General features: G+C 34.9%; 1 long non-coding RNA gene across 1 annotated transcript; it reads right to left on the bottom strand.

Moving 5' to 3' along the window:
• Positions 1 to 12,542: 12,542 nt before the first annotated feature.
• On the bottom strand, positions 12,543 to 18,479 carry LOC125694359 (uncharacterized). The gene is made up of 3 exons (XR_007377529.1): positions 18,370 to 18,479; positions 13,695 to 13,806; positions 12,543 to 12,910 (listed from the first exon to the last, which is right to left on the bottom strand). It is a non-coding gene; the product is annotated as an uncharacterized LOC125694359 (long non-coding RNA).
• Positions 18,480 to 21,001: the final 2,522 nt, after the last annotated feature.

Below are 21,001 nucleotides of genomic sequence, written 5' to 3'. Positions count from 1 at the left end.
GGGGGATTGGAGATTCATAATCCTTGAGGTCCCTTCCAACCTGACCATTCTGTGATTATTTTGGGTAGTGAAGCAACTCTGGTGCTTTTACCAGAAACATCCTTGCTTCTGTTGCAGCAGATCTGAACAGTACAGTATGACTGCCCTCTGGAAATTGTAGACCTGAATCTCATTTTCACAAAGATTGTTTCACATCATGCAGGTGTTGGAAATGAGTCTTAAAGAGAGCATAACTCTTGTTTATACCTACTACAAAGATGCTTTATACGGCTAAGTTAGTGGAAAATTGCTTTGGTGTAAATGCACTTCAGGTCCTTGTACTTTCAATTTGACATAATTGGGAAAGAGAAAAGAGAAAGAAAGCCTTTTCAGTGTCCCACGTTAGGGCTGGATAATACCCATACTATAACTTAAGCTTGAAGTTCAAAGTTTCCTCAAGAAACAGGTCTCCAGCTTCCATTCATTTTTCAAGGTTGCTGAGAGACTCCCTTAAGTTTGTTTGAAACCTTACCCAGAATGATTACCCCATCTTTTTATGACTAGATTGTTTTCTAATGACTGGCTGCAGTTTGACCCGCTATCATAAAAAGGCTACTTTAAGTCAAACAATATAGCTCTTTGTTTTGAACTTTAGAAATATCACTTAGCAGTCCAAATTCTAAACATAGCTGGCAAAGGGATTGGTTTTGATAGGCCAAATCAATAAGTGCCACAAAAGTGCCACCTCAGAGAAGCTAGTAAGGACAAGGTCTGGCCTGATCTCGAATGTTTACATGGCAGGTTTTCATGCAAAACACTAGGTGTTAGTCTTTTTGTAGGTCTCACTGCTCCTTTTGAGTCAAGAGTGAACCAGAACTTCAAAAACTACCAGCAGTGGAAGCACCCTGTGATTAACTGCTGACTTCAGGGTCTAAGGTTTTTGATCCAAGACCTTCCAAGACTGTTTTGTTTCCAGAACTGATAAGAGCACCAGCAAAGCTTAAATCTCATCTTTTTAGATGTACTCAGATGTATACGAAAAAGCTGCTCATGCTATTCTTAGTAAACAGACCAAGGCCTTAGAAGAAGAAAGATTTAAAAGAAAATAGTAGCAGAGAGATTTGAATCTGGAAGATTTTTTGTGGAATTTAAAAGTTTAGTCCAACCTCAGCTAATCTGACTTGAAGTAGCTGTTGAGCTCTCTATGACAGGCAATAGAGAGAAGTGCCTGCAGAAGATGCTCTCTTCCCTGGCATTTCAGGAAAAGTAAGGAGTAATTTTCCTCTGGAAATACCTTTCTCTCTCCATTGACTAAAGAGGTCTCTTAAGGGGTTAATTTATGTTAGATAAATAACTTTGGTTTCCTTGGCCCTAGACTTTAATTCCATTCATATCAGGACTGTATATAGAATAAGCCTAATACAAAGAAGACTGAATTGTTTACTAGATGATATTATGATGTGTATAATTAAGAATATGATGAGTGATTTTTCAACAAATGAATGATGAGATTCATATACAGAGATATACATGTAGACATGCATACAGACACTCACATGTATATATGCATGTTTATCATATATTCAATCAACGTCTTAAACTCTCACTGATATAAAATAACCAACAGTACTTTTTGGAAAGCAGAAAACCAAGAGTACAAGGTGACAATGATGGATTTTATTGATTCAATTAGCAAGCACATCCTCAAAAGACTTTTCTCTGTTCTCCGGAGATAATATTCCCAATGCACTGAGCATCTAGGTATTTACTAATTTATTACGTGTGAAGTAAAGTCACAGAGTGAAATAGATTTCTTACACCTCAGTAAGGAATATCAGTAAATATCTCAATTCTTACACCTCCATGTCAAGCTTTTAACATGGCTAAGTTGTCTTGGAACATCTATACTGCAATTCACTAACTTGATTTTGAATGTTTTCCATACTTTTTTAATACTATCTATATACATCTCTATTTAGTTGTTATGGAATTGATTTGGATTTAAAACAGCCTTTGTAAATTACAAACTCCAAATAAGTAACAGAGTCTTTGCAGCTATCCAGGGAGGAACATTTGTTGCTTGAAGATGAAAATCTTTTTACCTGTATCCACCAATGTATTTAACATCTGAATGAAGCTTGCTCTGGGTCTCTCTACGTTTAGTAAGAGAGACAAGCTCATGAAGAAGGTGATTCATTTCATTTTTGGATCAGCTAGGATTTGAAGATAAAAGAATCGGAGTCTGGCAGCGTCTACATTTTTTAGTAGCTATAGATAGAACCTTCATAAATAACTTAATAGTTTTGGACAGCTGCATTTAAGAATGATTGATGTCATTCCTAATGTCTTCTTACATATTAGTCAAACTAAGAGATTCTATCCCTTAAAAAGGAGACAAAAGTCTACAGTAGAATATGATGTATATATGTTTTTAGAATATATCAAAATCACATTCTAACATGGAAAAGATACAAAAGATTAAGGAGTTTGAGGAAGTGTCTTTTCAGTTCACACTAAAGGTATAGCAGCAGTATAGTCTAAAATCCAGATTTTCTGCATGAACATCACTGAATTTTAAATTAAGCTAACTTGCATCAGTGTAAGAAGTTCTTTTTTTTTTTTTTTTTTCTCCTGTAAGTTCTTAATTCATTGTCAATATTTCCTATTTATTTATTTATTTTTCTCAATGTGCCCAGAAAATACATTGGGCTCAGTGTGGTAATGTGCTGATATTGACTTAAGCAACAACTCAGTCATTTAGACATCATTGGAATTTTAAGACTTTCATTGGCAGTGTATTCTCATGATAAAATAAATGTTTCAGTGCAATACAGTGAACTTGAGACTAACTAATCATCTCATTTTTTATGCTGTGGAAACGTAAATCACTAGCTTCTCAAAGCATTAACCTTTATTCTCTTTCTGTGGCCATGAAGTACCACTACAATAATGAGGCAATAAAATGGGAATCTGAGCAGTAATTCTTGCCCTTCTCTGCCTTGTTGTATTATATGGTAGCAAATTCAGCAGCTAGCAACAGCAGTTGAGCTGAAAGAGATACTAAAGTATATCTCAGCGGTCCTTAACCTCCCAGTTGAGTAGTCTGATCACTCACATCAGAGATAAGAAATAAAATCCTTAAATGAGTTGCACCAATTTATCTTCTGCAGGATTCTGTGCTGTTGATAAAAAGTGTGATTTTAAAGATGTCACACTGCTAAAAATCTGCAAAAAGACAACAAAACAAAACAAAACAACAACAACAACAAAAAAACCCAAATCCTATACTTAGGAGTAGATCTAAGTGCAATACTTACAGCATGAATCATATCCATACTTTTCCAAAGTTACATGTTTTGGGATCAAGTTTCAACCATTTTAAGAACGCAAAACAGAAAACAGTTTTAATAGTCCCTGATATAATGTAGACGGTACAGCACTTCTAACCAAGAGCTAGGCACATGACTCCAGCTGGCAGCTCTAATGAACAAGATCAGTAACTGCTTTATGAATTAAAATATGAAGAGAAAAAAAACCATGAACAACAAAACAAAACAGTGTTCAATTTTCTCAGCAGCTACTATCTAACTATTACCAGCAGGAACAGTTGGCAAATATCACTGTTTTCTCCTCTTTCATTCATAACTGAGACTTCGGTCTCTTATTTATTTCCCTTCTCTCCCAGTGCTGTTGCATTTCCATGCCAGCTAGTCCTACTATTTTTTTTCCCCATTATTTTATATGGTTTCATTTACTAGTATATTAGTAAAATAAGTACAGAACATATAAATTGGTATAAAAATTCACACTTTTCTATTTGTTTCTTCCAATTGTCATCAATCCAAAGTAGCCACAATTTCACAGCATGCCCTGCCTGGCAAGAACACCCATAGCTTACTTTCCCAGCATCACCTGCACAATTCTGGCAGGCTCTCTTCAGCCAAAGGCATTTGCTTTTCCTGATTGCTTGATGGAATTTGCAGAAAAACTTTTCATTGAGAAATGTTTGGTCATTGCATATTTCTCCAAATATAAACAAAAACAAACAAACAAACAAACAACCGATGGTCAGTGTGCTGAAGAAGGTAACAGTATTTTTGCAAGACTGTAATGAATGTAAAGATATCATTATTATGTTATTTTGTCATCCCGTTAATCTGATATCTTTCTCCATGAATTTTTCAAAAATACTTCTGCCCTCAAAGATAAGATCTGTTGCTTGAAAGATGTCCAAGTATCAGCATTGTCAGGGATCACTGGCTTACTGAGGAAGTAAAGACCGTAAGGATATATCTATATAATATAGACACACAGCACTAATTTTTTGGAAGTTACAGTTGCTGAAATGATTATAGGACATATTTCAGAATTTAAGAATTCAAAAAACCCACAAGTTTTATAGCATTACCTACTGCAATCTTATTGAAGAAAATGCCTGCAGTGAAATCCAACATATTTATTCCCATTTCAAATCCTCCTTCCCCACTTTCAAGGAAATCTTAATGGGAAAGTCAGTACTCCCCCCAGAGGAAGCTATCCGTCCTTTATCCAGGAATTACCTCTCTGTATTATTACCATACAGCTCAATACCTTAAAGTATGACAGCCTGAGTCTTTAAAGTTCAGTGAAAAATGCCAGATGCTTCTGTTTAACTCACTTCTAATTTTAACAGTTCACACAACAAGGTGTCAGCCTGAAAAGCATTTAGTGCTGTAGTTTCAGTTTGTTTATTTTGATGCAAGATTTCATTTGTCACAGAATTCTTTTCATACAGGGATTTGCAAGGTGCAGAGAAATGTGATTTATTTTGTTTGTTTTGTTTTCTTTGAAAGAAAGAAAAAAAAAAAAGAAAAAAAAAAAAAGAGAAAGGCTCAATCTCAGCCCTTCCAGTGATGGTACTGTTAACTGGTTTTACTCTGTAAATTTGGGGAAGTCTTGAATGAAGTCATGCTCCCTGTATAAACACGCTACCCCAGCACACATACAAAAAAGCAGGGAATTAATAATCAGAAACCGTATCTTATTTTGTTTATTGCTTGATATTTGCCATTTTGTTCCTACCGCATGGTTAAACTTCCTTTTGCTCTCACCTACTGCAGATTTGATCTGATTCAAAACCTAAGTGTTTAAAGAAATGGAGTGCAATAAGAGAATGGAATCAAATATAAGGATGGTGCTATGATATTAACACTGGATTAAAATCACAACCTCGAGGACTTACTTTGATTGAATTCAATGGAGATATTTTGCCAACACCTTAGAATTTAGCCAACTTTTTCTTTTTTATATTATAGCAACCCTGAAAGTAATCCTCCTATTATGATTCATTATACCAGGGACAGATTTTGGTCCTATGGCAGTAGAACCTTCCAGCCAATATTCCAATATATTTTGTTGCTTCAAAGCAGATGACAGCAGAGGGGTAATCTGACAAAATGGTATCTGATATGTAAGAGCATAGGCAGCAAAGTGTGCAATTGAATTCCTCCAGTCAGAAAAAATTGTTCCAACTGACATTCATTGATACTAGGCAAATATTAACAGAGACCAACCTCTAAATGTGAGAAATGTGGGTGGTGGTGCATTTCAGCAGCTGTGACAAAAACAGTGGATCACCTCTTTGGTGCAGATTGTTATGAGAACACTCTTATCCATTGTTGATGGAAATGCATACCTAATGGTGGTGACTACACTGAAAAATAGTGCTTTGTAGCTGAGAATTCTCTCTATCAAACAGCATTATTGTGCTCTTTCTATCTGTTGTAGTTTCCATGGAAATAAGTGACATTAATTTCAGAGTGACCGACATATAAGAATTTTATTTATTTATTTTTTATTATTGTCTAAATAGATGATGGCTGCAGATTTTTATCAGAATAATTTTTAAAAACTTGTGGTCTGTAGTTCTGAGACGAATCCTAAGTCCATAAAGTTGTGAGAGCAACTATTTAAATTCTTATCTAAACTTCCAGCATTCAGATGGTATCGAAAGCTTTCAGTCACGTTTCCTGTGGTCCTGCACATTCTATAGGAAAGTAGGTACAAACAAAGAAGATGGAGGTCTTAAAGAGGAACTTCATTATTTGTCCATTTTTTTTCTGTTGCTTCTTGGAATACAGTCAGCACTAAACTATTTTCTTACTTAGTTTCTCTACCTATAAAACTGAGAGCAGGTCTTCCTAAATACTTCTTTGTGTATGTGCATACATAAAGATGTATTAGCTTATAAGTTAATTGTTCTTTGAAATATTTAGCACTGTACAGATACCAAGTATTTTTTATTTGCAGAGAACATACTTTCCTTCACAAGTATTGGCCACGTTTTTTTCTGGGTCATGACAGAACAGTATATGTTCTCCCTTTGACATAGCAGATAGTTTCATTAGGTGCCAGTTGTTCAGTAAGTATATCAAAACTGAAGCCAGAGAAGATGAATCACATATAAGGACAGAGATCAAGGAACAGTTTATTTTACAAATCTCACTAAAAGGATTTTTTTTTTTTTTTTTTAGAAGAATGTAATATTTGACTGTGTAATAAAACAATATCTGTACTTTTCAGGGCTTTATGTATACAACTGATTGTCAGCAGAAATTACCTCATTTCCAGTCATTACTTCTACTCTAGAGTATTTCTTAAGTGTCGGTTGTTTCTTATTACCAAGGTTTATTCATAAACCTGAGTTAATATGAAAAGAAAGAAAAAGATAGAAAGACATTTCAAAAGAATGCCTATCAGTTGTTCAAGAAAACTTCATAGAAATGTTTTAAATTAAACAACAAATTTTGTAATCTATGAAAAACACTGCAAGTTAAGCTTGAAAAGGCATAAAATAAGTCACTATTATCTCTTTCATATTTATTTGAATTCATAAAACAATTACTATTTGAATTCATATGTATGTTATGTGGAAAATCTGGAAGAACTGCAGTTATAATGAGTCTATAGGTTTATATATTTATAGTATTTACCTATCTCTGCTGATGTAGAAAAGAAAGCCGAAATAATAGTTACAAAATAATCTACTTTAATAATCATGCACCTTGTTTACCTTGCATCATCAGCGTATTTTCATCAAATAATGTAAGTGTATTTGGATTGTCTTCTAAGCTTTTTCCACATTAACATAGGAAGGGATTAATTCGTAAATGTACCAAATTGTTAAAAATACTTGAATATATTAGAGAATATTTACTACCTTTATCTTGACTTTACGAAATGGCACAGAAAGCACATCTTTAATACCTCTCTTTTTATTTATAAAAAGAGAGAGCTCTCTGAAATATTCCCCTCATAGCTGAGTACTTCTTCTGGATGCTCTTTGTCTAGCTGCATAGTGGTAATTATGACTCCACAACTTAACAGTTTTTTCTTTTTTTCATAGAAACTGCACTTAAACAGTTGGTCTTCCTATAGTCTGTTGTAATGCATCTTCTAGGAGTTCATCATAGACTCAATACAGATAATAAGATACATCTTGGTGGACATGTGGTCTAGCTCCTTATTCAAAGCAGGAGCCACATGGAAAATGATTGCATGGGAATTGCTAGGTTATATTGTAAACCAAGGATTGAACATCAGATTCTATCACCACAGACCCTGCTAAAGAGTTATCCCCTTCTTTCCTGTAGCTTCCCTTTAGATACTGAAAGGCTGCTATGAGGTCACCTTGAAGCCTTCTCCAGGCTGAACAGCCCCAGCCCTGTCAGCCTGCTCTGTTCAGTATTCCATTCCAGGGATCATTATGGCCCTTCTCTGGATGCACTTCCACAGGTCTATCTCCCTGAGAACTCCATCTCTAAACACAGTAACCCAGGTGAAGTGTCACCAGCACAGACTGGAGGGGCAGGATCACCTCCCTTGACCTGCTGGCCACACTTCTTTTGATGCAACCCATGGTATAGTAGGCTTTCTGAGCTGTGAGGACACATGGCAGGTTCATGTCCAGCTTCCCAGCTACTACTATCCCCAGAACTTTCTCAGCAGGGCTACTCCCAATCCTTTCACATGCCCCATCATGTATTGGTAATGGGAGTGGCTTTGACCCAAGAGCAAAATCTTGCATTTGGATTTTTTGAACCTCATGAGGCTCACCTGAGTCCCATGCTCAAGCTTTCTAGGTCCCTGTGCATGGCATCCCACCCCTCTAGTGTGTCAACTGCACTCCACAGCTTACTCAGCAAACTTGCTGAGAGCGCATGCCACCTCACTGCTTTTGTCACCGATTAATATATTAAAGAATATCAGCTTTAGAATTGACCTGTGGAGGACACCACTTGCCACCACTCTCCATCCAGCCACTGAGCTCTCTGTACTCAATTCTGCAACCAGTTATTTGTCCATCAAATAGCCCACACATCAAACTCATTTCTTTTCAATTAGGAAAGAAGGATGTTGCAAGATACCATGTGTAATGCAGCAGTGTGACGGAAAGTACAGCAAAAATGGCAGAGGGGTAAAATTCTAGGCTATAGCAAATGAGAACAAGCCCAAATATAGCAACCATAGATACAGAAATAAAGGAAGAAAAACTGCTTACCTGTGGAAGGCCGCAGATAGGCAGGGAGATACTCTTACCTCCACTGTCAACTCTTAAATGAAGTCTGTGAAGGAATAAATCCTGGCTCCACTGCTTCTGGTCACTCAGGTGCATTACATTACATTACATGCACCTGAGTTCCCTAGAATTGACCCTGCCTTCCTACTAGGTGCTCTATCACTGTTTCAGGCCTTGAATTCGCATTTCCACTAAACCACATCACAGATTTTACTGAAGTTGAGACAGATGACATCAGTGTCCACTGATGCAGTGACACCACAGTGGATGACCATTAGGCTGATCAAGCAAGATTTTCCCTTGATGAAGCCATGTTGATTGTCCTGTGTCAACTCCCTGCCTTCCATTCTCTTGCTTCCAGGAGAATCTGTTCCTTGATTTCTCCTGGCTCATGGGTGAATCTGATAGGTCAGTAGTTCCTAGGGTCATCCTTTTTACCCTGTTTGAAAATGGAGGTGATGGAAGTACATATTAGATACACCAAAATATAAAGTATTCAGAAATAACTCCATTAACTTCTGTAGATCTTTATGTCTGAGAGAAAGAGCTGATAATGAAAGTCGTATGTGATGATTTGGTAGTAACAAAGGTTGCCTATAAACTTAAAACCAGGAAAAAGAACTTAGGGGTATATTGTAACCCAGGTCCCTCTGGATTAAAACAGGGTTAAAAAGTGGCTAAGGCAATAAAGCCGCTTCTAAAGAAATATATTTTTCTTTCCTGACTGTTAACTCCAGCCCCAAGATGAAACCAGTCTTAAGCACTGTTTTTGCAAGGCATAATTTCAGGATGTTGCCAACAGAAGAACTGCATTTTTGGGCAAGGAAGCAAATCATGTCTGCAAACAATCTTGTTTCCAAGCAGATATCAGTAACAAAAGTAAAGTGGAGAAAGTCTGTGAAGCAGAAGCAAGAAGGTATTAGAGAGTTCAAAGGTTTTTTTTCAAGTTTCTCACTACAGGCACATTTTAGATGACCATCCAAGCCTACCCTGACAGTCTGTGAGTTCTGTTGAAGTGATTTACCACTATGCTAAAATCTGCTGTTCAGTTTATTAAAATTACCAGTGAAGATAAAAAGAAAAGAGAAAGGAGAAGAAAAAAAAAAAAAAAAAAAAAAGAACAATAATGAGGAAGATATAGCATCTCAGTAAAACAAAACATACAGGAAGACAGGAAGGCATAGGGGAATCTGTTACATTACTCAGGCAGCTGAACTGTGGCCCAGCAACGGTGCATGTCAGGAACCTGCCATGCACATTTCCTGTTTTGCATTGTTTCATGAATCCCTGAGCAGCTGCTGTGCCACTGAAGTCAGGAAAAACCTCACTCAACTCATTGTTTTGTACATGACGATAATATTAATTATGTAAAAATCAGAATTCTTCATGCCACAGCTATCAACCTGTCCCGTGGACCTAACCATGGCCAGAAATTAATGCTGATCTTTGACTTCCACTTCAAAATTTTAACTTTTAAGATCCCAGTGGAAAATTGGCATTATTATTTATTTTTTTTTATTATTATTTATTGTATTTTATTTTATAATGCATTGTAATGTATTGTAATTTATTGTAATGTAATGTACAGTAATATAATGCAAAATCAAGAACAGTCTTAATTTGTGTCATTTTAAGGTTTATCACAGTGGAAACATGAAGACTAAGCAGATGAGTACATTATCTTTGTGGGTTGCAAACTTTCAAACAAAATGAAAACTTTTCTACACAAAACCAGTGCCACTAGAAAGTTTTAAACCATTTTAAATATTTTGATAAAGTCATTATGTCTATGTCCAAAATTCATTTGAAATTTAGGAGTATAACTTTTTGAATATTCAGCTTATGAATAACTCCCACTCAAAACTTGATCCACCTTCAGTTGAATCAGGGAAAACACATGGAAAGATTTGAATAAATCCCACCACAGAATTTCAGAGCAGCTGAGCTTGAAAGGGACCCCTGGACATAATACAGACCATTCTACTCAAAGCAGGATTATTAAAGCAGGTTTTAAAGATCAGGTACTTATCACTGTACACTGTTGATATCAGTCCAAAAAGCTATTTTGAAACAAGATATCACGAAATGCACTTTAAAAATTGGTACCATTTAGTGATTTTAGTAGTTTTGTATACTATATATTCCCTTATTAAGATGTAATATTCTCAGACATTCCATAGGACAAAATACTTCAGCAGGCAATGTTCCTTCTGATAGACATCCTCATATCATTGTGACGTGAGGACAAAAGAATGAGACATAACTCCAAATGTAATTAAACAGTCTAAAATCTTTTAATAATTAGAAGCTGCTACTTTCCTGAGAGTATTTTATCTTTTCCTTTTTGGCAAAACCTGTTGATAAAACAGATCTTCACTATCATGATTTGAACTAACCAAGAAACCGGTAATAAAAGAATTTTAAAATATTTTCTTGGTCTTATTCGATTATGTATGACTGTGGTTAGCGAATCATAATGCATGCCCTTTTTATTTTTTTCATCCCTTGAAGAGAGGAGCAGCAAGTATTCCATTCAGATATAACAGATTAAGGTTCTCAGTTGTCAGGATTCTCTGGCTTCAGGAGTTGTTTATTGAAAATATTGTAGCTGATTCTCAAAGCCAACAACATTTCCATAGAGTGTCTATTAGGTAAAAGGACAGTACAGTTGTAAACAATCTCTTTTGTAAAGCCAAGAAAACTGCTAGAAAAGACATTTAAGTAATATTTCATAAATACTTCAGGTTTTGCAAAGCAGAGTTTGTAGGGAAAGAGAAAAAAAGGAACAGACAATCATTGAAAAAGTTACTCAAGGGGAAAAATATCAGTCTCTCTAATTATAATTTAATTCTGTTTTTATATGTTTTTTGTTTTGTTTTTTCTTTTTTTCTTTTTAGAAAGTGGATGTGTCATAAAAGCTCCATGTGTACCAGTCAACATGAGTGTTCCATACGTTTGTATGGAGCAATGACTACCAGGCCAAAGAGAGCAAATGTCCACAGGGAATTTTGAGTGCAGGAGTTCCCAGTGAATGCAAAACTCTAGAGATAACTTTGCTGAACCTACTGATAAAGTTAGAGCATGAAGATCTTGACAAATTCATACAAAACCACAAGCAAAGATGGGCACCCATTGTGACAATGCATTGAAAGATTGGGTCTTAGTATATTGCAGGTGAAGGCTGCAGAACTGATTATGCAGTAAGTGAACTAGACTTTGGAGATCCTGTCCAAACATCTCCCCTGAAGATTTCATTTAATCGCATACAATCTTATCTTTGGAATAACGTTCCATTGGGGATCACATATTGGGGCTGCTTTCTCTACTGCTTCTTCAGTCTAGTGGCTGTCAATGAGTGCACAAGAGTTCCAGCAAGTGGAACAAGTGGATACATAAGCATGTTGTACTACTATCTAATAACAGCTTGATTCTAATATTAACAACAGCTTAATGAGTAAAATTAATATTGCCTGTGGTTTTTGCACTCTTACACACCCACCCCCAGTCACTAAAGTACTCCCATTTTAAAAAAGGGAATTTACAACACTAAATAAAATAATATTACTTAATCAAAATATTTAAAACTTCCAGTTTTCATCTTAGAACTCATGGGCAAAAAAAATGATATCAAGTTCTGCATCATCTTCAAGGACTGAAATTGCATTTCACAGAATCTTTATTTTCTTCTATTTAAATATCACTGTCATGCATAGAGCTCAAAGTATGTAAAATACTCATTCATCATGAAGAATAATTTACCATGAATGGGTGGCAACAACATTGAATTACTCTTTACTTTATGTATTCTGAATATCAGTGTTTCTACTGGCTAGTAAAGAAAGCTATGGGTAATTTACAACTCATGTACATCCTCTTCCAATGCATGTTCAGAAGATCCAGAACAATATTACCCTAACAAAATATTTAAGGTAATTAAAAACCTCTGCCTTTACTTTTTTCTTCCCCCCCCTCCCCCAACACCTCTTATGCACTTTTTTGTCAAACATCTAGAATCATGGTTTTATTTAAGAAATTTCAAAATTTCAATTTTTATTAAAAAGAAAATATTTCCGCATACATAGTCACGCATAAGAAATAATGCATAAAAGATTAGAAAGATAAATAAAGGAATCCCTAAGTATATATAATTTAAGTGTTTTGGACTTAGAAGGTTTATAAGTATTTTATGTTTTATTCAAAGTATGCATATGAGGAAAGTTTGATCTACACCTTCTCCCTTTTCCATTTCAAGCAAGAGTTTGTTATCATTGATATCTCAAAACTGTTTTACTCAGTGACAGCTGGCTCAGTATCTCCTCTTCCAGTGTTCTGATGTAAGATGCAGATTTCTATCTTCAAGTCATTTAGTGTACTCTATGAAATACAATGTAGAAGTAAATTTCCCTTTCTAAGTTAACACTAGTTAAGCTAAGGTACTGACAAATGCAACATTTTTATAGAGGTTTTGGCTAAGTGGAAGCCATAGATAATCCACCCATTGCACTTATTTTCACAAGATGCTTCACTAAGTAGAGTTTGTTTAGGTAAAAGAGATGTGCTGAGTGATCCACTCTTAGTAGCCAGACCTCAGACATAATGGAAACTATCAGATGCGCTGTTGGTGATTTGGCAAAGTCAAGGAAGGATGATTAGGAACCCTCAAATGGAAAATTAAGAGGCTTCTTATATGGATAGTTTGGTTAAGCATAAGTCTTCTTTACGTAAGTATATAAACAGGTCACTGATGTTCCATTACTGGTCTGGAACATTCAGATATCTTCCTAGAGTGGAGTTAATAGTAACTGTTCATCAAGAATCAGTTTGGGAGACTGACTGACCCTGAGAGGAACTCAGTGTGAATGGGCAGAGCTTCTAGGAGAACTTTAAGGTACTTTGTATATGCTTTACTGAAATAACATCTGCTCTCCCCATCACTACAACTTAGACAGCTGTTTTACGCATTAATTTAAGCGTGTCTACTTTGCCACCATTCAATCACAGAAAATTACTGGGGCATTTAATTACAGGACTTCTCACAGCATTCTCAAAAAAACCCAGATGTAATTACAAAACATGAAATCGCATGAAACAATTTGAAAATTTAAAAAAATAAATAAATAAAGAGAAAGAAAACTGACAGGCTAAGAATAATTCTTACCTTACGAAAAATTTGTGTTTACGTGCTTTTTTCAGAATGCTATCATCTAGCAGTAGTTAATACCCATGTCAGAATACCACTCCTCCATTTCAACAATGAGTTGATGATGAAACTGTACAAAATATACAAAAGACACTATGTTATAGAATCATAGAATCACTAAGGTTGGAAAAGACCTAAAAGATCACCCAGTCCAACCGTTCACCTATTCCCAATAGCTCCTACTAAACCATGTCCCTCAACACAACATCCAGCCTTTCCTTGAACACCCCCAGGCTCGGTGACTCCACCACCTCCCTGGGCAGTCCATTCCATGTTGTCACTGTGTCATTGTGAGTGACTGTTTCAAAGCCTATTCGCATGTATCAGAAGCATCACTACATAAAATACCTTTAAATGTATAGAGATATGTTCTTGATACTTCTTGTTTGATGAAAAAAATAATGAATTTAATGGGAATTCTGTTAAATTTTGAGTGTATTTTAACCATTTATTTCTTGGAAACATTGTGAACAGAGAAATTAAAAACAAAATTAGGATAGGTTAAATGAGTTAATGTGGCAATGAATTGAACTAAGCTGAGATGCAGTGAAATAAATGACATGATATGCCATTAATAACTAATATAAATTTTTTAAATATCTGAAGAACTACCTAGTGGAAGATTTTCCTTTCATTTGGGTTGATGTCTCATAGATGTATTTCATATCTGGCATGCACAACTGGTATTTTCACTTCATTTTTGAAATATAAAAAGGGAAGTTGGATAGTGATCATACACTACTCATCAGTTCACTGTGCTCACATCCACTGATTGGTCTCCATAAACATTCAGCAAACACTGATGAATTTTAACAGGTGCTATTTTTTCCACATAAAGGAATTCAATGACAACTTCACTTCCATGTCAGATGCTATTTTGTCTGAATTTCTTCCCATGACCCTTAAACAAAGTTGGAATAATATCTTGTCATTAAATTAGATTCTTTTTGCACAAAATAGTTTTTTGTATAATTTTACAGATCTTTGTTACTGAAAGATGGATTCAGGGTCATTCAGAAGTATCACTAAACTCACTTGACCTGACCAATTCAACACGTATCGTTTTATTCTAGTTTAACAAATACAAGTGTAACTTCAGGTGTTTTTTCTTTTTTAAGGAAATGTGCTTTCACTTACTAAATCTGTTATTAAACACTAACATTTAAGATTGCATAAGTGTTCATTGCCTCATTTTTTATCTATACTTTTGTATACACTCCTTTGAATTTTAAACTCACCACATCAATCTTATATTTTATACAATAAAGCAGAATCATTTTGAATAACAGACCAAACCTACATGCATCTGCAGACTTAAAGTGTATTTCAGAGCATGTGTACATTTCACTACAAAGCCTCTGTTTCAACACCCTACCAAGTCTTTAACTGATAAGAAAACCAAGAGTGATAGATGCCACCATAAAGAGCAGAATTCATTGCCATGTGCCTAAAACATCTTGATATTTTCTGTATACTGATCAGTGCCTAGGGTTATCATTTAGAATTCAGAACATAAAGAAAACATTATCAGTTTTAAAGATATATGTAAAGCAATATAGAAACAAAACATAGGAAACCAAATAACTCTGTGCCCCATACTTTTCTGAAAGCAAGGAGGCTAAAGCAGCATTTGACATCTGAATAGTGAAATACTTCCCAGGCATTACATTATCTGAAAGACAGCATCAATACTAAATGCTAAAAGTTAAAATCTTCTGGCAAAAAACTTGCCAGTTTCTTCATATACAAACCTGAAAGTCGCATAAATAAAAATACGTTGAACTGTACCAAGAAAACCAAAGGAAACATCAATTCTTCAACAAGGAAAAAATGGAGCAATAATTCTATATATAACAAAGGACAAACCAGTAAAAGGATATACAGAATGACAAAAGATGGAATGTGTGAGCAACAGTGGTAAAGAGATAGAAACACTTGCTGCAAGTAATGATAGCAAAATACTTTATCAACTCAGCAATATTTTCTAAGGGGTAAATTTACATCAGCTAAAGGATGCATCAGCAAGAACCAGGAAGACCACAAAGATTGTTTTCCCATGTCATCCATGTACTTGATTTTCTAAACTTCCTCTTCTTTCTTATATTAAATCCAAGTTTTTTTGTCTTCATTTTCAAAGATTTGTTAGCTTAGCCACGTCATCTCTGATTTTTTCTAAGCCATTACCATTTTCTAATGGTAATTTTCCCTTTTCACTGGTTTTTCTTCAGTCCTTTCTTTGACCTATCCATGAAGCAGTTGCAAAAGTCATCACAGTCTCATCCTTTCTTCAAAGTAGGGAGATGATTTGTATAAATGCTATTAAAAAGCAAGCAATCAAACCAACCAACCTAAACACCTCTACCTTTTCTTTCCTTAATGTCCAGAATGAATCAAATTGTATCAGTTATATTCTTGACAAGCATTTGACTGTGATTCTGTGACTCCTTTTTCTTAAGGACTGTGGTAGATTGGCTCTTAACAACTTCCATATGTAATTAATTTGATACTGCATTTCATTTACTTATTTGTGCGAGAGGAAGAGAGCAGACTATCTATTTTCATTTAGAATTTTATGTTAAGTTTCTTATAAGCAACTGTTCTTGAAAAGCATTATTTTTTTCCAAATTTCCAGCAATATCCACGTTTCCTATAGCTCTTAAATTACATCAGTGCACATCTTTCTTGAATTACAGCGCCCAGATGTGGACATCACAGTGTTGAATAATGTGTTTCCTACTTTTCATATTTTGCCAGCTTTTCCCTCTATACTCATTTTGCATATTCCAGTCTGAATTTTGCCAGAGCAGCATGGATTTCGCTCATTGTTATTCTGTATATAATATAGTTTATAATCTAACACAAATAATTTTCTGAAAAATGTTTTCTTTAGGTTTATAGTTGTCCATTCCTCCCAAACCATCATCTGAGTTTTATATGACTTTCCCAAAACTTTTCAAGCCATTTCAGAATAATGAAAATAAACTATAATCTCTGTTGTTCTTACTTTGCCTCCCTCTCACTAATCTGCAAAGACCATCTAATTTTTCATTGAAAATAGTGAATACAAGTGGACCAAGTAATGACCTTGTAGCACCCTTATACATAACTACATTGGAATGAAATAGTTTTTTTCCACTTCTATTTCTTTTCCACTGACTTGGTTAGAGAGCTAAGGTATAGGCAACATATGGCTTATCTAAAACACATAAATGTATTTAGATAGATTTTTCTGAAAATAAATCTCAAAATAAGAGCTTAGAGAAAAAGATGAAGGCACTATCCAACTGCCTTCTTAACAAGATAAAAGCCTAATAAATAAAAAAATCTAATAAAGCATCACAGTTCTAAATTCAAATATTAAATTAGAAAGAAAAAAAGATTAATGAAGCAAGTGAATTATTGCAGAGTGATAATAACATGCCAATAAGAATGTGCAAAAAGTAGTAAAATGCAAAAGCTGGAAACCTAATATCAATATTAACAAGTTTAAGTAAAATGTAGGCGTCAGTCTTCATGTCCTTCACCTATTCTCCTCAAATATAAATTCCACATTACTACATGGCTTTGAAAGCTACATGCCTACCAAGGATACATAGATATACATCCAAACAGCTATGAAAACACAAGAGCTGCTCTGAAACTAATACCTCCAATTTTGTTATTTTGGTCCATGATTTCAGAGGTGGATGTAGGTGGTATGGCAGTGGAGGTTGAATATCCCTACCAATATTCCATTAAATTTTTTTTGCCATGTGACTGATGGCACCAAAGGAGAAGTCTGAGAAATTGACATGGAAATATATGAAGCCAATGTATGTCACTGAATGCCTCTGGGTGGAAAATATCGTACTCATTGAAATTCACTGATATTTGCTGAACATCTATGGAGACTAACCAGTGAATGTGAGCACAGTGAGACAGTGGATTATGAACTTCAGAAGTGATGACAATGACACGGAAAAAAGATCACATTTTAGACAATTTTCCACAGCCTTCTCCTACACTTCTGCAGATTTTTGTAAGAAAGGCATACATGCTCTTGTTCCTTGCTGGTAAAAATTCATTATATTGAAAAAATAGGGTTTTGTAGCTGAGAATTTACTCTCTCAAATAGTGAGATTGCGCTCTTGGCATCTAACATAGTTTCCATGGAAATAAATAGGAGGCATTACTTTCAGCACAACCTATATAGATACTCCTAGAAAAGAAATATATTGATTGTACCTGCCATAACTGTAAAATCATTTTGCAATCCTTACCTTTACTCTAACCCAGAATATGAGAGAAAAATATTCAGACTGTATATTAATAATAAATTTATGGAATCTTCTGCAACAGGTGTAAATTTGGACAACTTGAGGAAGAAGTAAAACTGCACATTTGAAGTATTGTAATTAGGTCATGTGTTTCTTAATAGCATATAGAAGTCATCTATACATTTGTACATTCATGCATAATCAGAGAAATTTTTCAGGAGCAGAGGAAACTGAAAAGGAAAAAAAGAAGCAAACCTAAATCTTTCCCTTCCCAACCAGGTCTTGTTAAGTGCCTGTTACAGTCAGAAAGATTAGCATAATAGAAAGGCAATATAGGAGTAGAATATCAAAGGGACAAAAAGGAAAGGAATACTTACTCATACCCGAGGATCTAGGCCTACAGAGGAAAAACTTCACAGAGGAGGGATCTCCAATCAGAGACCCTTCCCTAGTGGCAGGGGTCTACAACAGGTGCAGCCAGGCTCCACACCTTCTGGTCACACAGCTGAATTGCCTTCACCTGTGTGAAGAGCTGACCTGGTCCATTCCTTAGGTGATCAATCAGTGGTTCAGGCTGTGACCCAACAGTTCCCATACAGTGCCTGTCTTGGATCTCACATAAGCTTTCACTGGAGAAAAACTTAGTCTTTCTTATGTCTAGTGAATCAGGAAAGAATAATTTCTCAGTATGAATGACAACAATTTTCTGCTCCTTTATCTATAACCTTAGTATGGCTACTTGTTACCATTTGCCACCTTCAAAGTAGAATTTTTTTTATTATCCATATCATATTTACAAGTGCCTGTGGACTTGGTATAATTAATTTTCATTAACAATAGTTTTAAAATGACATATTGTGTACACAGAAACTAGTTAATGTTCCGGGCTTCTTTGTTTTTTAATAAAAATACTATTTTTTATTCTCTGGACTTCCTTAATTTAGTAATGTTTTCTTTCTCTGAACACTGATTGAGAATTTCACTGCACATTTTAGCTACATATTTTATATATATATATCATACTAATGGTATATATTACTATTTAGCATATTTGTCTCTCAACAATTTCAATGGAAGGATTTAATCTCACATCCCACAAATTAGCCTAGCTCTGCTTAGGAGCTCATTTATGCTAGGGTTCTCAGTTGTGGAATGCTAGTGTTGATTTTGGGTGCAAAAATATTTCATCTTGTTCCAGTTTCATTCATTTACAAATCATAACACTGAGACACCTTTATCTGCTGTTCCAGTGTTTCAGTGAGTATTTTATTTACAGTATCTGACTCAGTTGTTTATTCTTTTCCCTGCAAAAGGACTGCTTAAATAATTTCATTTTCCTTTATTTATTTATTTTATTTATTTACTTTCTTATTTATTTATTTAATGATCACCTTCCCAAACACATTTTGCTTCCCACCATGAGATTTTTATTTGGAAACTTAGTAATTATGTTTCTATTTGTGCTGAGTATTTTGTTTTTAGTATTGCTTTACATGTGACTTGACTCATACAACCATAAAACAAACACAAATATTTTCCCTGATTTATCTTGGTATTCGTGTGTGTGGGTTTTTTTGTTTATTTGTTTATTTGTTTTGTAGGGCTTACTGTTTCTCTATGTCCATTTGCTCTAGCAGATTGGGAATGTCCTATCCTGATACTGGGCATTCAGCAATCCTGCCCTTATGGCTCTTTGATATAAGCCACGGCTCACGTACATTGTCCCACATGGCCAAACAGTAAATTTAATATTATTCAGGAATGAACAGAAGTACCATGATGTATAAATCCTATGGGTTCTTTCTGACACTTTTTGGAAGTAGCAGATGTGCTTCTTCTGCCCACATACTTTCAAGAGCCATGAAAATTTACACACTCTCCACAGTTGTACTAATCATAACGTAGTGCAAATCTTATGTAAAATAGTATTGTTGGAAGTAGGGTACTGAGTAAGTCTGATAAATGCATACATATATCATGTAAACAAATAAACTAACAAAAAGCCCCACACTCAACAGTACTTTTTATTAATATGAGTAGCTGCAAAGGTATTACATTGAAATTTGATTCAAAAGGCATTCTTTAGAAGACTTCTCTAAACTTATCCTTTGTGTAAACTGGGCTTTCAAAAAGGTTCAATGTATATTGCTACTTAAAAGTCAGTAGGAGTTGCTAGTTTTACTAGTGGGTGATTAAACCTGTTGTTTTTCTAGCAGCTGTACTGTATAAGCACTGATTAATTAAAATATTTTTTTAATTAGCAAAACATATTTGGATATATTTGTGCTGAGGGTTCAGAAAGTTTGTTAGCAATCACAAACCTGAGCAAAATCAGAGCAAGGGAAACTGAAAAATATAAATTTTCAGTTGGCTGAGATCTGTAAAATGAATTATTCATAGGTATTGATCAAGTATTTAAAACTCCCTGGCTCTGGATGCACATAATCTCATAAAGTTTCTTTGTAAGATGATATTCATTTTGAAGTTATTCAGTGTGTTCCTGAACACCTCTGGATGTTTTGTGTCAGGCCCGTCATTTGTCAGCCTGCCTCTGGACTCCAACATGAGTATATCAATGAAAGTCAAAATCTTGTAGTAACAAATGCCAAAACAAAAACAACAACAACAACAATAATAATAAAAAGTATTTGTTTTTGCTTGTTGTTACCTAGCGTTAAATCCACAGCCTAGCAAATCAGAGCTGACTGGTGCTGAAAACTTTGTTAAAATAAATTTATCCAAGAAGTGAATGTTACTCCAAGCAGAACACGTGGACATACATGAAATTACTTGAAGATAAGAAGCTCATTGAGATGCAATGCATCTCAGCTTGACCAGATTTCTGATCCTATAGCTCCTGCATGAAGGATTAAATTTGAAGAGGAATTGCACTTCAAATCCAGGCCATATTTAAATGATTAGGGGGGATGTTCGTATAAAACAATTTTGTTCAAGGTCACTAGTCTCAGTAATTATGTTTTGCTTTTTTTTTTTAAACATCTGCAGTGA

The sequence above is a fragment of the Lagopus muta genome, chromosome 6 (genome assembly GCF_023343835.1).
Source record: "Lagopus muta isolate bLagMut1 chromosome 6, bLagMut1 primary, whole genome shotgun sequence".
NCBI lineage: Eukaryota > Metazoa > Chordata > Aves > Galliformes > Phasianidae > Lagopus > Lagopus muta.
Note: the sequence above shows the minus strand (reverse complement) of the source record. Positions and strands in the feature narration are given on the sequence as shown.